Here is a 23,463-nt window from a genome sequence, read left to right as displayed (position 1 = left end):
TTCAGTGACACTACTGTACTGTACACCAGATTCAGTGACACTACTGTACTGTACACCAGATTCAGTAACAATACTGTACTGTACACCAGATTCAGTGAAACTACTGTACTGTACACCAGATTCAGTAACACTACTGTACTGTACACCAGATTCAGTGACACTACTGTACTGTATACCAGATTCAGTAATACTACTGTGCTGTACACCAGAGGCAGCTAAAGTAATGGTAGTGGTGCATAGGAAACAAAGCATTTGGGCTTGAGGGTTTAGCTTCACCTCTTGTAAATTGTAGTCGTTTACTTGTCTATAGTAATTAGTCGAAACCTTTCCATTACTGCGGGCTAACAAACAGCAGTCCACTGAAAATGAAGGATGCTGGAGATGCTGGTACAGATTACAGCTTGTGGACATCTTTTTGCCAATTACTCCAATCTGTAGCTACTCCTTGTCTGCGCTCCAGGTGCTATACATGTTGCACCGTTGAAAGGCGAGCTCATCAATCTATTTTGGGGCATTGACTGGTGTTCCTTTGCTTTGAGATTGTAAACGGCTCTGTCCCCTTGTGCTGCTGTTTGATTGACATGGCAGGAGTCCTAGTCTGGGCTAAGCCTCAGCAGGCTCTCAGAGTGTCTCTCTAATGAAGGCCTCACGCTTCAGGCACACGGACACAATACAACACAGATCCCTGGAGCAGGCAGGGGGGCTGGGAGGAGTGGCGACAACAAGCAAACAATGAATTGTGTGAATTTGCCCGAGTCGCAAGTCACTTGTGGAGTGTCTTGCAGCAGTGTTAAAAAGGCAGTGTTAAATCAAGACTGGATCGTTGGGCTCAGGCATTGCCTCCTAGAAAGAGAATAATCATTGAATGCATAATGTTTTCTTTTGTAAGCACTTCTGTGCAAGTTCAATCATGCTTCAGAATCATTCTAGATACTACATGACATTGACCCAAAAGATATATGATGATTGTCTCGTGTCCCGTTTTGTGTCCTCTAAAATAGCTGAGAATGTGCAATTTACACAAATTTGGCATAACTTTCATTCAAATAAATGTAAGAAAATGAATTTCTGCATCTTAATAGTTGACTTTGTATCAAAGCATAATTAAATAGATTAGGGTTATTAAGGATGGTTAACATGTCAAGCAACCATTTAAAGAGGTCTAAAAATCTTTGATGTATTTGGAATTATATTCTAGTTATTGCATCAAACCTGTATGGTGTGAGCTATAGAATACTAGACCACAGCTGTGTTTGGAACATGTTGTTGCACTGTGTTGCTCTGGATTCTAAGCTACAGTAGACGTCAACACTGTGGCTTTATCAGACCCAAAGGCACATTACCAGCTCTCTCAGGCCCTTTAATGAATCAACTGTGGCAACAGTCATTAATATGAAGACGTCGTGTAATGCTTAGAGTGCAAACACTTAGCTACGGAATCTTTCCACTATTGAGCACTCTTGAAGTACACTGAAAAAAAATCAGCTGCGGGAAGATTTTATTACAATTTGTCAGTTTCTTGATTTATGTATCCATTTGTGTTTGATCACTTAGAGAATCCAAGAGGCTCATCGTTTTAGAGAACCCAGGGTGTGATTCTCTGCTAAAATGAATGCTCTCAAGGCTAATATAGTGTCAAGATTTGGTTCAGCAATATGTGCAAGGCTATTGACATTGGTGTCTATATTCAGAAGGGCCACCCAGCTCTCATGAAAGATCCAGGTTATTGTGTGGTGATTTATTGAGCTCATATTGCAGCCAGAACAAAGTGCCCTAACCTGGCAAGTAGGATGTCGTGGTGGTGAGTGATTTCCAGAGGCTTCAGTGGGCCACATTGCAGCAGAAGCCCAGTGTGCTCTGAATGATAACATGCTCATAACGGAATTAGAAGCAGCAAATTGATTTTCCACTTTTTGTTTTTATCAATTTTGAATATTTGAATGGGCATACATTAACAGTGTGGGAGGGCTTGGCCGGATGGCTGGATGACTGTTCACTTTCACTGATTGCTTTGGAGGATTGGACGTGGATGTGGATGTGTTAAAAGTACAGGGCACTTCTCTCTGTTCCGTAAAGCAACTAGGAGATGGTGTCTCGTAACATAAGCTTGTTAAACAAACTCCTGAAGCAGGAGCAGAACGCCTGGCCCGCTACCGTCCCTCCTGTAGAGAGTACTGTACGTGTGCATTGGGCTTGTTCAACACAGCCCTAATGATTGGTGCAGCTCCTACTGTCAGCCACCCTCAACATTGCACGTCCTTACCTTCAACTCGATACTTTAAAGGAGTTGAAGGAGGTGAAGTAGGGGAAAGACAGCTTGGGTCATTTCTTCATTGTGGATTGTCCACGAGGAATGTAAAAACCGTGGATTGTCCACGAGGAATGTACAAACCTCTCGCATTTTTTACTGCAATACAATTCAGTCAAGCCACAGGCACGCCACGAGTTAACGCTCGCCAAGTCATTTGCAATCTGCAATTGTTTTGTTTATGCATTTGGAGAGGACAATGTTATTTGTTCCAGCGTCATGCCTCAGGACATCAACGTGCAGCACAGGGTGCAGGGACTTACACCTCACAGTGCTCTGCTTCCATCAATTAGAGTGCAACTGGCCTTAATGGGGGGCTCACTATACAATATCCTCATGGAATATCAATCCTGTTGACCCTTTACAGGCCACATCCTTCATTCAGATCTACATGCAGAACTTCATTCCACACATAAGGGAGGCATTTATTATACATGTGTAAATGAGAAGATATTTGTTTCCATGGTGCTGTAGCTCATGATTCTGTGGCGCTGCGCGGTCTGACACAATACATCTGCAGTCCACTGTCACCAGGAGTTCATTTTGGATTCGCTAGTTGTTCTCCAAGTCTAGAATAGTACATTTTGAATATGTCCAACTTACTCTGATTAATATTCTTCTCAGACAGAGAGAGGAACTTTATGACTCAGCACTGTGATGCTCTGCAGTGCTCCAGTGATCCTGCTCAATGTCCCCAGAACACCACTAATGGCACCGATGACAATAGTTATCTCCTCTTTCTGGCAGGGAGAGTTGTTGAGCAACCAGGAGGTACTGCATGCCTTCTCACTCTAATTTCAAGCTTGGGGCATATCAGGAGATGATCTACCCCTTACTGTTTTGATGTTTTGCTGAAATTCTCTGGATGAGATCTTCTTCTTGGACGTAGTTCTGTTGTGCCTCCAGAGTTTTGTTCCCAAATTTGTTCCCACCTGACTTCCTTAGAACATTAACTTGAATATACCTTTCAGTGAGAAGTGTCGGTTATCGACGTTCTTGGTTGTGATCCAGGTAGCAGGCTTAGCTGTATCCCTCAACAAAAGTGTACCCCACGAGGCCTGTTGATTAGCCTCACTTTTGTTTTGTGTTTCCTGATTAGCCCGCTACAGTACTCCAGCCCTGTAGCAGGGGTTACAAAGGAAATCAATCTTCCACATGAAAACAGATACATAAATATGATGTGTTGCTTGATATGTTTCATTAATAACTGAATACCAAGAGCTGGTTAAAAATAGATGTTCTTCAGGCTGCTATATTGTGATAGCAGCCTGATAGCAACCTGATAGCAACCTTATTGTGAAAAATGCATCAGGCACCAGGGAGCAGGCTACTCGTTTCATGGTGTTGTGTTCTACTTTCAATGGATTATCTAATAATTATTTCAACCCGACTTGAAAAAGACTTCACACCAGGAGATCGGTTGTTTGTGTCAGCATGTTGACTTGAGGTGTTTCAGAGGTTTACAGATGGAGTCATGGGTTAAGAGATTTACTGACAACTGTTCTAAAGCTCATCTCATCACTGATCTCTTCTGTCAATTATAGCGGGTCACACTTATAACAAACTATACTATCAACAAAATATCAGTTTGATAAGCAACTGCATGCTAAGGTTATGTTTACGTTTAGGGTTAGGTTTAGAATCAGGGTTAGGATACGGATTAAGGTTAGTGTTAGGGTAAGGGTTAATTTTAGGGTTAGGATAAGGGTTAAGGTTATGGTTATGGTTAGAACTAGGATCAGGGTTAGTGGATACAGTTGAAGTCGGAAGTTTACAAACACATTTCATGTTAACAAACTATAGTTTTGGCAAGTCAGTTAGGACATCTACTTTGTGCAGGACACAAGTCATTTTTCCTACAATTTTTACCAGACAGTTTGTTTCACTTATAATTCACTGTATCACAATTCCAGTGGGTCAGTAGTTTACACACACTAAGTTGACTGTGCATTTAAACAGCTTGGAAAATTCCAGAAAATGATGTCATGGCTTTAGAAGCTTCTGATAAGCTAATTGACATAATTTGAGTCAATTAGAGGTGTACCTGTGGATGTATTTTAAGGCCATCCTTCAAACTCAGTGCCTCTTTGCTTGACATCATGGGAAAATCCAAAGAAATCAGCCAAGACCTCAGAAAAAATATTGTAGACCTCCACAAGTCTTGTTCATCCTTGGGAGCAATTTCCAAATGCCGGAAGGTAGCACGTTCATCTGTACAAACAATAGTACACAAGTATAAACATCATGGGACCACGCAGCCATCATACCGCTCAGGAAGGAGACGCGTTCCGTCTCTTAGAGATTAACGTACTTTGGTGCGAAAAGTGAAAATCATCCCAGAACAACAGCAAAGGACCTTGAAGATGCTGGAGGAAACAGGTACAAAAGTATCTATATCCACAGTAAAACGAGTCCTAAGTCGACATAACCTGAAAGGCCGCTCAGCAAGTAAGAAGCCACTGCTCCAAAACCGCCATAAAAAGCCAGAGTACGGTTTGCAACTGCACATGGGGACAAAGATCGTACTTTTTGGAGAAATGTCCTCTGGTCTGATGAAACAAAAATAGAACTGTTTGGCCATAATGACCATCGTTATATTTGGAGGGAAAAGGGGGATGCTTGCAAGCTGAAGAACACCATCCCAACTGTGAAGCACGGGGGTGGCAGCATCATGTGGTGTGGGTGCTTTGCTGCAAGAGCTACTGGTGCACATCACAAAATAGATGGCATCATGAGGTAGGAAAATTATGTGGATATATTGAAGCAACATCTCAAGACATCAGTCAGGAAGTTAAAGATTGGCCGCAAATGGGTCTTCCAAATGGACAATGCCCCCAAGCATACTTACAAAGTTGTGGCAAAAGGGCTTAAGGACAACAAAGTCAAGGTGTTGGAGTGGCCATCACAAAGCCCTGACCTCAATCCTATAGAAATTTGTTGGCAGAACTGAAAAATGTGTGTGAGCAAGGAGGCCTACAAACCTGACTCAATTACACCAGCTCTGTAATGAGGAATGTCCAAAATTCACCCAACTTAATGTGGGCAGCTTGTGGAAGGCTACCCGAAACATTTTACCCAAGTTAAACTTATTAAAGGCATTGCTACCAAATACTAATTGAGTGTATGTAAACTTCTGACCCACTGGGAATGTGATGAAAGAAATACAAGCTGGAAAAAACATTATTCTGACATTTCACATTTTTAAAATAAAGTGGTGATCCTAACTGACCTAAGACAGGGATTTTTTACTAGGATGAAATGTTATGAATTGTGAAAAACTGAGTTTAAATGCATTTGGCTAAAGTGTATGTAAACTTCCGACATCGACTGTAGTTAGCTGAAATGTTACTGATCTATCCAAATAAAGTGTTACCTTATAGTGTGTCATGCATGTTCGAAAAATACCCAATCCATCAATCACTTGGTGTCTTCATGTAGCGTTGTCTTTGTTGTATTGAAAGCACACAATGTTGGAAGAATCCTTTCTATTCCTGAAAAGAACCTCTATCCATTAGTATCTTAAGGGTTCCCACACGTTCCTTTTTGTGCCTAAGAGCAATCCTAGATACCATTATCCACTGGATTTCCATGCAACTCTAGCTTTTGAGGCCCCGGAGAAAATCTGCTCGAAGCAATAATAGCCCCAGAGTAAAAAACACATGCAGTGAGCCTGTTATACTGTCATGCTAATCTTTCCACCCTACATATACAGTATAATAACATATTATTGCCTGTTTCACTTAAGAGATCCTTCTTTGATGAAGTATAAAAGTCATTATGGCCTTTTAGAAATCTCTATGAAGATGCTCTTGGTGAATGATTCTTGAGAGCAACAACAGGCAAGGGAGTACATTAAACAGTCACATCTGTGTGTATGAGGCCATTCTCAGGAGCACATTACTATTCGTACACAGAGCCTTCCCAAAGAGGCAAAGATCAGCTACTAAATGAATAATTCCCCCGGCGAAGTACACAGAAACCCCCTGAGGGCATGTTATTTAATAGCTTCCCCTAGCATTCCTCAGCGTACCATTCAGTCCTTTTTTACGTTAGAGCCGAACAGCCATGTTCACAACCACCAGTCCCTATACTCCATTAAAGTCGATATAAGAAAATATGTTGAAATTCAGCCTTGCACAGATCTGCATAGTCCTCTTTTACAGGGCAAGAGTTAAGTGTACAGCTTTTAGGTGTTATAACATTGAGCGTGACATTTGTTACATTGACAGGTTGAAGCATTAACTCTCCATAATGGAACAGTGAGCAGACATCATATTTGGACATGACAAGCTTCTAATAGGACAGTGGGGGGAGGGGGGGGGGGGTGGTCCATACAGTCATGACAATGTCATCTTGATGTATTCATGACGTGATGACATTTTTAGATGGCTCATGAATGTTATATGAACGTTAGCATTTCGACTGACAGCTCGTAAAAGGTGAAAGCCATCAAGTAATGATGGGATGTTATTGTATCACAGCGTACTTGAAGAGTTTCACTCTTTTGGTAGTTGTAGCGTTTGTCAGAGCATTAACATTAGCAAACGTGTATGGGGTTACAAAATATGGCTATATACAGTACAGTACACATTACACAAATGCACCACTTAACCTCCAGAGTCCAATTAAGACATAGTGTGCATGATGCCAACGTTCGCTGCTGCTATCAATTCATGCAACCCTTTCTAGGCTAGTCAGTCAACCTCACTATTACAGCTGGTCATGAGTAAAAGAGCTGAAAAATGAGTTAGTCAAGCTGACAAAAATTTCTGACAAAAAAAAAAAAAACGAATAAAAAACTTAGAACTGTGCTCCAATCTTGCGTCCTGAGGTCCTTCCTTTAACTAAGGTAGTGCGTTATTAAGCATGTTGTTATGATTCATTTTTAGCTGACTAGCATTTTGGTGGTTGGTTCAATGAGATCGCCTGAAGATTCCAGCTCCCCATGGACTAAAGACATGTATCTCACACGTGTTGTGTTGGTCTCACACTTATTTCAGTATAACAACTCATCTTAACATTCCAAGTACACATGCGTGTACAATAATGCCATATATCTTCAATATTGAACCAGTAAACTTGTAGTAAAAGTATCTAGGAACCCATTTTGTTTGAAATGTGTTTGGAAGAGACAGAGAATATTTACATTGCCTGATGGTAGACAATAATACTGTATAATCTATTTTTGGCGTGTTCATTTCAAGGATTTCGGTGTGTTTTGTTTTCCAAGTGGCTTACTGTTTGCAGGTCCATCAGAAAAGTCCAGTCTCTCAGTCTCCCTAGGGGGAACCAACAGTGTGGCTCCTCGCCTCCATGCCTCCAGGTCTAACGGAGAGACTGACTCACTCAGATGTGAAATCAAGTTCACAAAAACAGGGTCTGTTTTCCTACTGGATCTTGAGCATAGCGCAACAAAGTGGGAATTCAACAAATACGAAACAAATAGTTGCCTCGGAAAATGATCCTTTAGGTCTTCCTGGAATCAGTCTTTTCCACCCAAACATAATTTATTAGCCTGAATCCATTGTTTTTAGATTAGCTTGGCTGTACTGCATTTAGAAAGGTTGGTTGCATTGCACCACCAGAGAATATAGTCACTTTTCAATCCAACTGATGATTAATTATGTGTTCTAAATATTTCCATTTTAGAGACCAGTATAATGATGATTTAAATGGTTTGACTATGCAGCTCTGTTTACACATGATTGATATCCAGATACAATGGATCCCTCCGGAGGTAGTCAGGAAGAATTGATCACAATCAGATCACAATGAGTCTTATAATCATCTACGCCTCTCTAAATATGTGTGCACAGTCAGAATGTCGACAAGATCAGGACAGTCTATGTTAGAAGCAGGTGTAAACGGGGCTTCTGTTTCCATCATGTGGAGGCTGTTCTTTGTCTTAGGGCGTCCCCGCGGTGATTGTCTAAGCATAATCCCAGTGTGTGCATCTCAGCCCATCATAGAGAAGAATTATAGGGATACTCATGAATGCACGACTGCATACTTCTCCTCTTACAGTGGCCTCCAAGACGGCCAGCCACTAGAGGCAAAGCCCTCAGCCCTCTCTTATGGCCGTCTTTCTTTTAAGACACCTCGAATCAAATCCAACTTTATTGGTCGCGTACACAGTTTAGCAGGTGTTATAGCAGGTGCAGCGAAATGCTGATGTGACTAGGTCCTAAAAATGCAGTTAAACCTTACATCATTCTTATGGTTTCACTGTATGTTACTGTGCTGTGTAGTGCTGCATCTGTCTCCAACTCCGCCTTTTGGGAATATTCCATTGGAATTATGCTCTTGTACAAAAAGCCAACGCACTTAGAAATTCACTTTCTTCTTCTACAAATCTTTTGTGAGCCTATGGCATTTTTTCATACCTGGACGATTATTTGATTTTATCTCATTTTTGTATTTGTGTTTTCTGCAGATTAAATATAGGATATTTTCCGAGCAAAGATACACATACTGACCCATATTTTCTTTCTGTTTAAAATGATCTTTAAATGAATTGGCCAGGGGTTCTTTCATTATTCATTGAACTCTTGGGGAATTCCAGTGCTCTTTTTGTTTTCAGATGAATCCATCCATCCCATCCTGAAATCTCTCATCCCGTCTCTGTTGTTTTCTTTGTGCAGTCGTTAAAGTCTCAGCTTTAACCAACCAAGCACATTGAGGTCCCTCAGAGAAGGGTTGCAATGCGATACTAAGTTAACAATGTAATTACCATCCCTATTTTGTGCTGCACTGCTTTGCGGTATTAATCATAGAGGGGAATACACAACAAAGTTTGTAATTGGGAAATGTTGGATTTCCACATTAACGGCCCCGGTTTCATCTTCTAGTGTTCAGCCTTGTCATGTTCTTCTTTAGTACAATATTAATTGTATTTTCTTGTCGACAGACCGAGGGAGTGGAATGGACAGATGGTTATCTCACAACTAACTGGCAACATCTTTCTACTACACATCTTCCACAGTGAATCCAGTACAAGACCAACCGAGCCAGACAAAACAATGTATTGGGAATCCATATTGTTGACATCCCATCCAAGACATCTAATCGGTGTGATGCGTGTAATCTGTGTGTCTTGAATCCCGGGCCTTAACTTAATTCCAGTACCATGGATAACCAATGCCACGGCATTACCGTTAACTTTATAATATGTGTGATATTCGACATTGAACAGATTGTAATGCAATCTGTGTATCTTGGCAGACAGAATGTTCTACGTGCAGTATCTTCAGAGCAATAATTTATTAATGGTCTAGGAAATTCAACCCCACACTCATGGGGAACATCATTAACTTGAGACAGTAATACCTAAGGACTTCACTAATCGCTTGTAGCAATGTCCTGTAATATTGCTATCATTATCACGAATTGAAACAAGGTATCCAGGGGGTCCTCAATAATGAATACATACAAAGGGAATGCATTTCCAGTGCAACAAAGCTCATTTTATGGAACGCTATCTTGGAGGAGAGTGCATGCCAGTGATTTGTGAGCAATTGCTTCAAACTGAAGTGGACCACAGCAGGGCTATTTTGGTCCACATACCCCTGTGTGCCCCTCTGCACTTGTCAGCAGCTGAGCAGAGTCAGTCAGTCAGATCGGACTGAGTTGATGCCCAGCCTTCCAGTGCTCAGGGTCAGTGTGCCGGTGATGTGCCATAAACTCATGCTCTCTCTCTCTCCAAGGCCATATGGGGCCTTCACCTCCTCCTGGGCTCCAGCTCCCCCCTGCGGCCCGCTCCCCACCCCCCGCCCCCCAACCCCCGCCCCACCTCAGAAACACTTACATCACAAATAGGTCAGAATCCTGTCAAAACTACACGTACTGTATGAGTAGAGAAGAGCATCAGCCTCTGAGATAACATGGGGGGGGATAATTGGGCTCTAATAGGAGATGTGATGTGATTCCTGTTTACTTGTTATTTTGTTTCCTTCATTTAGTTACTTCATTGATTTTTTACAAATATGTGCAGGAAACACCATTTACTTACATTTGAAATCCCCAGGGGGTTTTGCGCTTCTCGTCCGTTTATATTTTTTTCTCTGTTTACATCTGGAAAATAATGCATTGAGTTACGGCTGTGTTTAGTAACAGTGAAAACCCATGTAGACGTGTTGTTTTTCATGTCAATATTTGAGAGACCCTTGTATTCCCCCAGGGTTCTGAGTCGAGGGAAGGGTTTTGCAGTTTTGCAGTGTAGGCTAGATGGGGCAGCTAGCTGGGGCAGCTGCAGGATCAACCCTGCCAAGGACACAGGGCTTCCCAGGCCTGTTCAATGCCATAAAATGGGCCATTGAACAGCTAAATGGAGTCATTATGATGAGTAATTAAAAGAATAGCGCCCAAGACTCCCCAAACTCTTCTTTTGGTTCTTGTTTCCGCCGTTTTTGGGGGGTTTTCATAGGCCCGCCTGCGATATATGGCAGCTGCCTCGTGGCACTCAAACTATCACCTCTTTCAACAGAATGCAAATTGCATCCTTACCAGCTAATTGAATGGTGTTATCTATCATCCTCGGATTTATTGAAATTCTAGCAGTGTTTCAGATTTCCATTAGCTACTGTTCTACATTGAATTTCTGTCTGTGTTTTTCCCAAGATACTGCATGTCACGCAAACAGTGGATCACAGGAGAGGGGAATAGAGAATCATTTCATTTAAACAAGAGTACTGATATGAATACTGATAGCGCACTCATCTGAAGCTTGAGTTAATATGTATGTAGGTGTCTCTATATAGGAACTTTTCATTACTGCAGTGTTGCAAAGAGACTTCATAAACAAGATCCTACCAACATGAGTAAAGGCAACAGCAGGGCTATACATCATATTCTATTTAGCTAACAAATGACATATACTGGGTACAAAGTATCCGTTTCTCATCATTGTCTTGCCTTTCCGTAATATGAACAGAGAGAGCACCCATGTTCCCCCTGGGCAGTGAGTATGGAAAATAGTCATTGGGTTTATACAGGAAGCCATTTAGAGGGAGGAAAGCAAATTGAGTTTTGTTTAATTAGTATGAGCAGTTTGCTGATCACAGGAAATTGCATGGCCAGAATATGGTATACAGGATTTCATTAGCGTGTTCCTGTTAATTGAGGTTTATAGAGTGAATCAAATCACTCCTTTGAAAAAATTGTTGTGCTGTTGGACGTGCTCATGAATTGTTATTGCAGAGAGCCCCGGCAATGATAGTTCATTATAGGTAATAAGGGTCACCCACCTAAGATGAATTCCCCTAATCAATCCTTTAAGACAGTGGCTCCCAACTCTGGTGCTGGAGTACATCCAACAGTATACATTTCTGTTGAAGCCCCAGACAAACACACCTCATTCAGCTTGTTAAGGGGTTGATGATTAGTTGATAAGTAGAATCAAGTGTGCTTGTCCTGGGCCACAACAGAAATTAATACTGTTGGATGGACTCCAGCACCGGAGTTGGGAACTACTCCTTTATGAGCACTACTAAAACCAATGACCCTGTTCTGAACCGAAACAACAGTGTGAGCTGGCTAGATACTAAAATATGGATTTCTACGTGGATTTCTATCTTTTGTTTGGACAGAAATGTTTTAAAACCACTCCAACGTTATGAAGAGATTCATTCACACTTTGCACTCTGCCATATGTTTTCCTGTGCGGAGAGCAAAAACGAGCAGTTTGATTTACCCTTCGATTTTCTGTGTGTGTTCCCCAGAGGACCAGAAGAAGGATCCATGAGGACTGGACTGATGCTACTGGAGGATCCCAGAGATGCTTTTACTTATCGGAGACATTAACCCAGATAGCAGAGGTAAGTCCAGTGACTGGCATGGATTCAACCTTAGCATGACTCCCTCCAGGTGTTACGCTGCCCTGTAATGTGTGTCCCTAAGAGGATCCCGGGGAATCTATCTCTAATCTGCCGGTCACAATATGCATGGATAACTACATGAGACAAGACAAGCCCTCACAGGACATGGTATTCTCCAACAAAATAAAATTAATTTGAAGGGTCAGTTCTAAATTCACTGGGTGGGGTCATAAAAATAAGCACCCCCCTCCCCAACGTTACAAATATTTTCACCTGACCCTCACTTTGAACTTTAAAAATAAAAATGCACACCCTCATAGAATTGATAAAAAAGTATGCTTATGTCCACAAATAACAGGAAGTCTAGCGACCCTGCGTTTATAAACGTGGATAAACATCAGCTTTGCCACTCTTTTTGTAACATAGTCGTTGACATGCAGGGCTACAGGCCAGAAGGTTGAGGGTTCGCCGACCACCACGGACGAGCTTGCTCCCCCTGCTTGTTTCACTAGGCCTACACTACGACCAGAGCCGGCTGCAGACCATGATAAGCTAGGGGGAAATCAGATTTTCTACATTTTGATGCCATATTTATAGTTATGTAAAATATATGCAACACATTTTCCATTAACAGGTTTCTGTGCCAATGCACCATACAACCAATTAACAAAGCATATCTCTTAGTCGTGGTATATTGGCCATATACCACACCCCCTCGTGCCTTATTGCTTAATGGTTCTTACCAGGTAGACTTATATTTAAAACAGTTAATATTACTCTCTGGCTCTGGTATTTTTCTGGTGGACAGCTCTAACAAATAACAAATAGTTGGATAGGTACCTGGGAGCAAAATCTGTGAACTTGGACCAGACCAAGTTGAATTAATATTACAATTTTTTTCCACAGATAGCCAGCCTAGCTGCTTAAAATGATTGACCTCCAGATGAGTATGAGAGGGTAGTTCAAGCACAATTCTTACAAGCTTGTTTTGGCTGGTCTGTAGCTTATTCTTTAGATTTTTGGGGCTGCTGTTGAACCTTAATGTGCAGGCATAATCAAAGTGACACTGGATTAGAGCACTTGCCAGAGTCTTTATGGTGTTTATAGCTAGGTTTCAATCCAATTGCGAAAGATTTTCATGCAAATGTTCAAACATTTGCATAAAAACAATATTTTCCCCATCCAACACAATCTCACACTCAATTCGTGCAAATATGTAGAAATAGCATTTAAGCAGATTTCGTGCATTTTTGTGCGTCTTAATTCGTGTGAAACGACACATTTTTATGAGACTTCATTCATAGGAAAATACATTTTGGGGAGGCAAACTTCGGAAAACAGTGTTTTGAAAGTTATTAGAGCAATGCTTGATGGGCAATGGTGTTTTACACTCCCTTTTTTTGTTTACCACTTTTATTTATATATATACCATGCCTTCTGAAAGTATTCAGACCCCACATTTCGTTACGTTAGAGCCTTACTCAAAAATGGAAAAAAATACTCAGCAATCTGCACAGAATACCCCATAATGACGAAGCGAAAAAGGTTTTTAGAAATGTTTGCAAATGTATTAAAAAAAATTTAAAAAAACTTCTTCAAATAAGTATTCAGGCCCTTTGCTATGAGACTCGATTTTGAGCTCAGGTTCATCCTGTTTCCATTGATTATTCTTGAGATGTTTCTACAAATGGATTGGAGTCCAACTGTGGTAAATTAAATTGTTTGGACATGATTTGTAAAGGCACACACCTTTATAAGATCCAACAGTTGACAGTGCATGTTAGAGCAAAAACCAAGCCATGAGGTCGAAGAAATTGTCCGTAGAGCTCCAAGACAGGATTGTGTCGCGGCGCATTTATGGTAGAGTTGACAGACGGAAGCCAATCCTCAGTAAAAAGCAGATGACAGCCTGCTTGTACTTTGCCAAAAGGCACCTAAAGACTCTCAGACCATGAGAAACAAGATTCTCTGGTCTGATGAAACTAAGATTGAACTATTTGGCCTAAATGTCAAGCGTCACATCTGGAAGAAGCCTGGCACCATCTCTACGGTGAAGTATGGTAGTGGTAGCATCATGCAGTGGGAATGTTTTCAAGCGGCAGGGACTGAGAGACTTTGATCGAGGCAAAGATGAAGGGAACAAAGTACAGAGAGATGATGAAAACCTGCTCCAGAGCACTCAGGACCTCAGACTGGGGTGAAGGTTCACCTTCCAACAGGACAACGACCCTAAGCACACAGCCAAGACAATGCAGGAGTGGCTTCGGGACAAGTCTTTGAATGTCCTTGAGTGTCCCAGGAGAGACCTGAAAATAGCTGTGAAGCAACGCTCCCCATCCAACCTGCCATAGCTTGAGAGGATCTGCAGAGAAGAATGTGATAAACTACCGAAAAACAGGTGTGCCAAGCTTGTAGCGTCATACCCAAGAACACTCGAGGCTGTAATCTCTGCAAAAGGTGCTTCGACAAAGTACTGAGTAAAGGATCTGAATATTTACGTAAATGTGATATTTCAGGTTTTTTTTAAATAAATTTGCAAACATTTCTGAAAAACAGTTTTTGCTTTGTCATTATAGGTCTGTACTAAATTTGAGCTTCTACTTCTAAAAATTCACCTTTCCAGAAACGAGTGTCTCACCGTTGCCGCTTGCTATAGACCCCCCTCAGCCTCCAGCTGTGCCCTGGACACCATTTGTGAATTTATTGCCTCCCATCTATCTTCTGAGCTGTGACATGCTTAACAACTCAGCCGTCCTACAATCTAAGCTTGATGCCCTCAATCTCACACAAATTATCAATGAACCTACCAGGTACAACCCCAAATCCGTAAACACGGGCACCCTCATTGATATCATCCTAACTAACTCGCCCTCCAAATACACCTCTACTGTTTTCAACCAAGATCTCAGCGATCACTGCCTCATTGCCTCCATCCGTAATGGGTCTGCGGTCAAACGACCACCTCTCATAACTGTCAAACGCTGTCAAACGCTCCCTGAAACACTTCAGCGAACAGGCCTTTCTAATCGACCTGGTCGGGGTATCCTGGCATGACATTGACCTCATCCCGTCAGGAGAGGATGCCTGGTTATTCTTTAAAAGTGCCTTCCTGACCATCTTAAATAAGCATGCTCCATTCAAAAAATGTAGAACTAGGAATAGATATAGCCCTTGGTTCACTCCAGACCTGTCTGCCTTTGACCAGCACAAAAACATCCTGTGGCGTTCTGCATTAGCATCGAATAGCCCCCGTGATATGCAACTTTTCAGGGAAGTTAGGAACCAATATACACAGGCAGTTAGGAAAGCTAAGGCTAGCTTTATCAAACAGAAATTTGCATCCTGTAGTACAAACTCAAAAAGGTTCTGGGACACTGTAAAGTCAATGGAGAATAAGAGCACCTCCTCCCAGCTGCCCACTGCATTGAGGCTAGGAAACACTGTCACTACTGATAAATCGACAAAAATTGAGAATTTCAATAAGCTTTTTTCTACTGCTGGCCATTCTTTCCACCTGGCTACCCCTACCCCGGTCAACAGCCCCACAGCAACTCGCCCAAACCTCCCCCACTTCTCCTTCACCCAAATCCAGATAGCTGATGTTCTGAAAGAGCTGCAAAATCTGGACCCCTACAAATCAGCTGGGCTAGACAATCTGGACCCTCTCTTTCTAAAATTACCTGCCGAAATTATTGCAACCCCTATTACTAGCCTGTTCAACCTCTCTTTCGTATCATCTGAGATTCCAATAGATTGGAAAGCTGCCGCGGTCATCCCCCTCTTCAAAGGGGGAGACACTCTTGACCCAAACTGCTACAGACCTAAATCTATTCTACCCTGCCTTTCTAGGGTCTTTGAAAGCCAAGTTAACAAACAGATTACTGACCATTTCGATTCTCACCGTACCTTCTCCGCTATGCAATCTGGTTTCAGAACTGGTCATGGGTGCACCTCAGCCATGCTCAAGGTCCTAAACGATATCATAACCGCCATCGATAAGAGACATTACTGTGCAGCCGTATTCATCGACCTTTCGACTCTGTCAATCACAACATTCTTATTGGCAGACTCAACAGCCTTGGTTACTCAAATGATTGCCTGGCTTGGGTCACCAACTACTTCTCCGATAGAGTTCAGTATGTCAAATCGGAGGGCCTGTTGTCCGGATCTCTGGCAGTCTCTATGGGGGTGCCACAGGGTTCAATTCTCGGGCCGACTCTCTTCTCTGTATACATCAATGATGTCGCTCTCGGTGCTGGTGAACTCTCCTTCTGTGGCCTCCAACTGTTCTTCAATGCAAGTAAAACTAAATGCATGCTTTTCAACCGATCGCTGCCCGCACGTCCAGCATCACTACTCTGGACGGTTCTGACTTAGAATATGTGGACAACTACAAATAACTAGGTGTCTGGTTAGACTGTAAACTCTCCTTCCAGACTCATATTAAACATCTCCAATCCAAAATTAAATCTAGAATCAGCTTCCTATTTTGCAAGAAAGCATCCTTCACTCATGCTGCCAAACATACCCTAGTAAAACTGACCATCCTACCGATCCTCGACTTCGTCGATGTAATTTACAAAATAGCCTCCAACACTCTACTCAACAAATTGGATGCAGTCTATCACAGTGCCATCCGTTTTGTCACCAAAGCCCCATATACTACCCACTCCTGTGACCTGTATGCTCTCGTTGGCTGGCCCACGCATCATAGTCGTCTCCAAACCCACTGGCTCCAGGTCATCTACAAGTCTCTGCTAGGTAAAGCCCCGCCTTATCTCAGCTCACTGGTCACCATAGCAGCACCCACCCGTAGTACGCGCTCCAGCAGGTATATCTCACTGATCACCCCCAAAGCCAATTCTTCCTTTGGCCGCCTCTCCTTCCAGTTCTCTACTGCCAATGACTGGAACGAACTGCAAAAATCTCTGAAGCTGGAGACTCTTACCTCCCTCACTAAGCACCAGCTGTTAGAGCAGCTCACAGATCACTGCATCTGTACATAGCTCATCTGTAAATAGCCCATCCAGTCTACCTCATCCCCATACTGTATTAATTTATTTATCTTGCTCCTTTGCACCCCAGTATCTCAACTTGCACATTCATCTTCTACACATCCTACCATTCCAGTGTTTAATTGCTATTTGTAATTAATTTGCCACCATAGCCTATTTATTACCTTACCTCTCTTATCCTACCTCATTTGCACATGCTGTATATATTGATTGTATGTTTGTTTATTCCATGTGTAACTCTGTGTTGTTGTATGTGTCAAATTGCTTTGCTTTATCTTGGCCAGGTCACAGTTGCAAATGAGAACTTGTTCTCAACTAGCCTACCTGGTTAAATATAGGTGAAATAAAATGTAAATAATAAATTATAGTGTGTATATTCATTAAGAAAAATAACAATTTATTTCATTTTAGAATAAGGCTGTAACATAACAAAATGTGTAAAAAGTCAAGGGGTCTGAATACATTCCGAATGCACTGTATGTCAAATTTTATGAGGGTTGCCAGATTGGAGAAAAAAATACAGATTTTTCTTCTTTTTTTGTGGTATCGATGAAGATATTTAATTGGGGAATGTGGATACAATTTCATGTTGGGAAATTATATAATACACAACATTATACACTTACACTTACACACCAACACTTACACACATATGTACACACACTCACTTTGTTTTTACTGATATTATAGCCAACTCTTGACTTTTGTGTTCATCATTTTTTATAAAAATGTTGTATCTGTCATGTATTCCTAATCTTTAACTGGTTAAATGTTTGCAGTTGCATGTTTCAGTAATGATTAACATGGTTAAATAGCCCTTAATCTCTACCTGATTTAGCTTTTGGAATATTTGCCATTTTTATACATATTCTGTATTTCCACTGAAGAAAGCAATAATTAATCAACACTCTACTGTAAATAAATGGACCCTACCTGTTATAAAATGGAAATTGCTCTCCATAAATAAATGAAGCCATTCGGCAATTGGTTTCACAGCTCTATAATAATGATACAAGTTGAATCAGCTTAAAAAATTTATATTTACAACCTATAAGAAGTTTGGAAATGTGGTATAGGAGAGTCTGAAATTAATTGAATAACCTAACCCTAGGCTATGTTCAATGTCAGCAGCAATTTCCAGTGAGAAATGCTCAGTCTGAGCCATTCATCTATGGGTTTCACAGCTCTAATAATAATCATACAAGTTATATCACCTTATAAAAGGGTTAATTTACAACTTTTGGGGTATAACATGTTGGGCAAAGTGGTATAGGAGAGTCGGACATATAGCCCATAATCAGTCTTAGCCAATGAGAACCAAGAGAGGCCTAGCTTCATCCTTCATGACTGGGAAAGGCCTTGATTCTAGGCCGTAGAAAATCCTACATCCGCCTCATTAGATCAGAACAGGATGGATCAACAGTGATTCATATTATTGGTTTGCATCCTAAATAACGGATAGTTGTGTTTTGCTGCAGAGCACACTTACATTATTTGTCTACCATATGATGTGGATCATTGTCAGGTTATTATATGTATAAGCTTTAACAAAAGAACATCATGTATGTAATAACACTTTAAACAGGTACTTTGTAAAGGTGTAGAACGTGTTTGTTTTGGGTCCACACAGGTATGTGAACTTATGCAAATTAGACATACAGAGGATTTTCTTCTGAATAACTGTGGCACTTTCCATTCAGCTTCAGGCAACTTTTTTTAAATGTAATTTTTTTTTATTTAATTTTTTTGTCCCTTTTTCTCCAACTGTTAGCAGTTACTATCTTGTCTTATCGCTACAACTCCCGTATGCATCCTCCGAAACACAACCCAACCAACTTAACACAGCGCGCATCCAACCCGGAAGCCAGCCGCACCAATGCATCGGAGGAAACACCGTGCACCTGGCGACCTGGTTAGTGTGCACTGCGCCCGGCCCGCCACAGGAGTCGCTAGTGCGCGATGAGACAAGGATATCCCTACCGGCCAAACCCTCCCTAACCCGGACGACGCTAGGCCAATTGTGTGTCTCCCCATGGACCTCCCGGTCGCAGCCGGCTGCGACAGAGCCTGGGCTCGAACCCAGAGTCTCTGGTGGCACAGCTAGCACTGCGATGCAGTGCCTTAGACCACTGCACCACCCGGGAGGCCCAGCTTCACGCAACTTTGATGTAAGGATTGATAATACCTGTAGTGACTACTTCTATCCGTCATGCCCATTGTTGCTCATCCATTGTTCACTAAATACATCAATGTAATTACACCCAACACAATGTTGAAGAACAGAATGCTTCCCACCACTAGATCACTTAACTAGGTGTGAGCTGAACGTGATCCCAACGCTGCCATCAATGTAGCGGAAGAAAGGGAAAGCTGCAACGAGGTCTCTAACCAGGGCTCATACGTGGCAAAGTGTGCTCTAACGGCCGTTGCCATGAATTCCTAGTAGGCCTCTGGGCAGAAGCAGTAGGCCTACACCATGCTGGAAAAAGCCTTGTCACAATAGCTTAAGTATATAACATGATTGACACGACCATAACAATCATCATGAAAGTCAACATAATTCATTATTTTACATGAACCTGATTATTAACTGCATTGATATGGCTTAATTGATCATAGTACAGACTCGTTATAGTTGCAAATGCCATGCAGTTGCACCAGGGGAATTTAAACCAAACAGATTTGTTTTACGGGTCTTCTGTTTCCCCACACTTATTGGTTATTTAATTCCCACCATGATAATGTATCCCCATTCCCCAATCAAATACCTTCATCGATACCACAGAAAATAAACAGAAAAATCAGACAAATACAACTTTTTACTCCAATCTGGTAGTAAAGTATTAAGCGAAAACAAGCATAGAAACAAGCATAAAAGCATAGAAAACAATATCGGAATTAATAAAAACTATTTTTAACCTAAGGCTACTATTATATTGTAAGCATTTTGGTCACTACCTGGTTGATATTTGTAATTTAAAAAAAATTATTTCACCTTTATTTAATTAGGCAAGTCAGTCAAGAACAAATTCTTATTTGGAATGACGACCTACCGGGGAACAGTGGGTTAACTCCCTTGTTCAGGGGCAGAACAACAGATTTTTACCTTGTCAGCTCGAGGATTCAATCCAGCAATCTTTCTGTTACTAGCCCAACGCTCTAACCACTAGGCTACCTGCCGCCCATGATTAACAATATTGGGTTGTAACACTTGTTTTTTTATATAAATACATTTGGGATACAATAAAAAGGCAGTGTATAACACCATTGCCCAAAATGCATTGCTCCAATATCTTTCAACAGATTGTTCCAAAGCTTGCCCCCCCCCCCCCCCCCCCCCCCCCCCCCCCCCCCCCCCCACACACACAAAAAAGGTATTTTCCTACAAATTAAGCCAAATACTTTTTCTACATATTTGCGAGAACTGAGTGCGAGATTGTGTTATCCCATCAGAGTTGTGTTTCCATCTAATTTAATTTGTTGCGGATAAAATGATGTGCATAAATACGTAGTGCACATGAAAATAACTTTTGTGGTTCAATTCTCATGTACCGAATAAATAAAATACAAGTTAAATGGATTTCCATTGCATTTTCAACTCTAGCTCTACTGGTTTTGTCACCAAAAATGTTGTGTAGGTATAGTGAATGTGTCCACTCTGGTATTGGCATGTGTGCTCCAGACAACAGCTCACAGACAAAGTGTGTGTGTAGGCTACATGATCAGATTATTATGGAAAAAAGTGCAATATTATTTTTATTTGTCAAACTGCAGCTAAGCATCGATCCTTTTGACACATTAGAACAAGACCCTCGATATTTATTGAAAGGCGCATCAAGCTCATCACTGTGCATTTTCACCACCCTGTGAAGTTCATCATTATTTCACCTGTAACGTAATAAATGGTATGCTTTTCCTTGATATCCTGACATTTTTCATACGACATGTACTTTCCTCGCATAAAAAGGTTGGATGGAAACCTGGTTAATGTCAAGCCATTTTGAGGATGCTGAAATTATATTTTGGATGAACGTGAGCATGCCTATAAGTGAATTTCGAACCAAACATTGTGATTGGTTGTGTTTCTGCCACATATAAAAAGTAATACATTTAAATAGTTAAATTACACATACAGTATTTAGGCTCGGGTTGGAGAGGAGGCAGAGCATGTGTTAAGCGTTCCTGAATAACTGGGACTGCCAGGAGCGTATGTGGCCACACTATTATAGGACTTGGGAGAATGATGATCTGCAACAGACAGCGCAGCTTAGTAAAATAGAAAATAAAACAGAAGTCAAAATACACCCAGACGGGCTTGCTACTGTTCCTTTCTAGACATTATAAACTGTAGAGAGAAGACCCACCCACTGATCCACCGATCCCATAGGGCGGAGCAGAACTGGCCCAGCGTCGTCAGTGGTTTGGCCGGGGTAGATGGTCATTGTAAATACAAATTTGTTCTTAATTAACTGACTTGCCTAGTTAAATAAAGGTTAAATAAAAAATTTAAAAATACAAATTGAATGAAACATTCAAATTACAGGGCTTTCCCACTGCTTTTCAAATGACATTTTCACTGCAACCTAGAGTATAATAATGCAATTATTAATTGTAATTGTGGTGTTGTAGACTACTATAGGTAGGATAATTGTAATGTCCCTAAACTAGATCAATAGGAAAGGTTTTTGAGCTGCATGTCTCATGTCTTCACTGTCCTTTCATGCGCAATTGTGCACCTGGTTTCTCCGCTGCCTATCAGCTGTATCTATTTGTTCTTGTGGATTCATATGGAAAATTGATGCAGCTTTGAATGCTTTTATGTGTGGTATGATTGCTAGTTAGCCTAATGCAGATCTGGACAAATGATCCACCTACCACTATTGTCACTATGAATGGTGGATAGAGTACAGGATAGACAGTTAGTCTGGTAGACTTTATACAACGGATGGGTCAAATCCTGAATTCTGATTGGTTAAAAGAGCATTCCAGCCAGTGTCTATTCCACCAGCTAAATCTATGACACGAAAATGACTATTTACTCTGTTCCATCTTACTGTGCAATCCAGTGTGTCATCAGCCCAACCAGGCAATTTATAAACTTGATTTCCACTTTAAAAATGTATCTAGACATTATCTTGATTTGTATAAACCTTGCTGTCTCTCTAACATTTGCAACATTGTTTCCATATTCAATTTCGATCTCCAGCTGTCCCATAGTAAAGAAGGTGTAGGGGTCGGTAGTCGAGACGAGACAGACAGGCAGACAGCGATTCTCAGACAGTCGAAATCATGAATCAGCTGGCATCATTTGTATTGATATATACAAAGAAATGTCAATTGAAGAAAGGTAAAACAAAACGAAGTGCAGGTAGTTTGCAATCTTTCCAGCTTCAGTTTGAAGTGAAATTGTTAGCTGTGTTGTTGGCTAGCTCCTCTGAACAACAGTGTCCTGATGAGAGAGCACATTTTCTATGCCAGGTGAAATTGTGCCTCATTAGCTCATTGTTATGGATATATCCAAATAAATGTCACGAGAAAACAGCTTAAAAAATGTAAATGCAGCTACTGTTGTTATTCTGGCTGCACTGTTTGACATGACAGTAAATTAGCTGTAGTTGGCTAGCTAGCAAGCAAGGGTTAAGAGCGTTGCTAGCCAGTATGGCAACACAGAACAAAAAGACTGAATGACAGGGTCAAGTCTCTGGCAATCAAACCGATATATGAACGACCAGACGGCTTGGGTAGCAACCCTAGATTTGTGTCGGGACTAGATCTTGTTGAAGGAATGATTGGATAGAATGATTAAGTTCATAAAAATATTTTTTTTCATGAAAAAATCATTTCAATTTGTTACTAATCCGTTGTATAAAGTGATAATGTCCTTAATGCCGGTGTTTGGAAGAAACATTGGCACGATTTGCCGGCCCTCCACTTCGTCTCGAGCATAACAACACCCGTGCCAACGTAACCTCCAAACACTTGCTTTGAGGGCATTATGACTTAAATATTAACCTGTCATATAGTTAGTGTATGGAAAATAGTGCATAAGTGCAGTACCAAGCAGATGAGGAAATGTGTCTAGGATGGCAGAAATGATATGGTAAAACCTGCAAAAGAGTGAATGTAAACCAGGGAAGAAACACACTACCCTCCCTATGCTTGAGTGCCAGCAATCTAGAGACTGAATGGTAAAGGGATTCAGACGGGTCAATCTGAACATATTCTCTTAGAACTTGTAGTCAGTACCTCAACTGTCATGTTTTTCACATTGTGGAGAATCCGAGGGCAGTGGAGAATAAACAGCATGGGAACAGGAATTTAACCAAGG

General features: G+C 41.3%; 1 protein-coding gene across 1 annotated transcript in view; it reads left to right on the top strand.

Moving 5' to 3' along the window:
- The window catches only part of LOC110486300 (protein ELFN1), a 94,067-nt gene that overhangs the window by 38,270 nt on the left and 32,334 nt on the right, over positions 1 to 23,463 (top strand). The window contains exon 2 of the mRNA XM_021557782.3: positions 12,025 to 12,120. The gene's annotated coding sequence lies outside the window, so the exon portion shown is untranslated. The remainder of the gene's footprint in view (positions 1 to 12,024; positions 12,121 to 23,463) is intronic.

Source organism: Oncorhynchus mykiss, chromosome 13, assembly GCF_057628025.1.
Source record: "Oncorhynchus mykiss isolate SJ-2025 chromosome 13, ASM5762802v1, whole genome shotgun sequence".
NCBI classification, from domain to species: Eukaryota; Metazoa; Chordata; class Actinopteri; order Salmoniformes; family Salmonidae; genus Oncorhynchus; species Oncorhynchus mykiss.
This window is presented reverse-complemented; position numbering and strand designations above follow the sequence as displayed.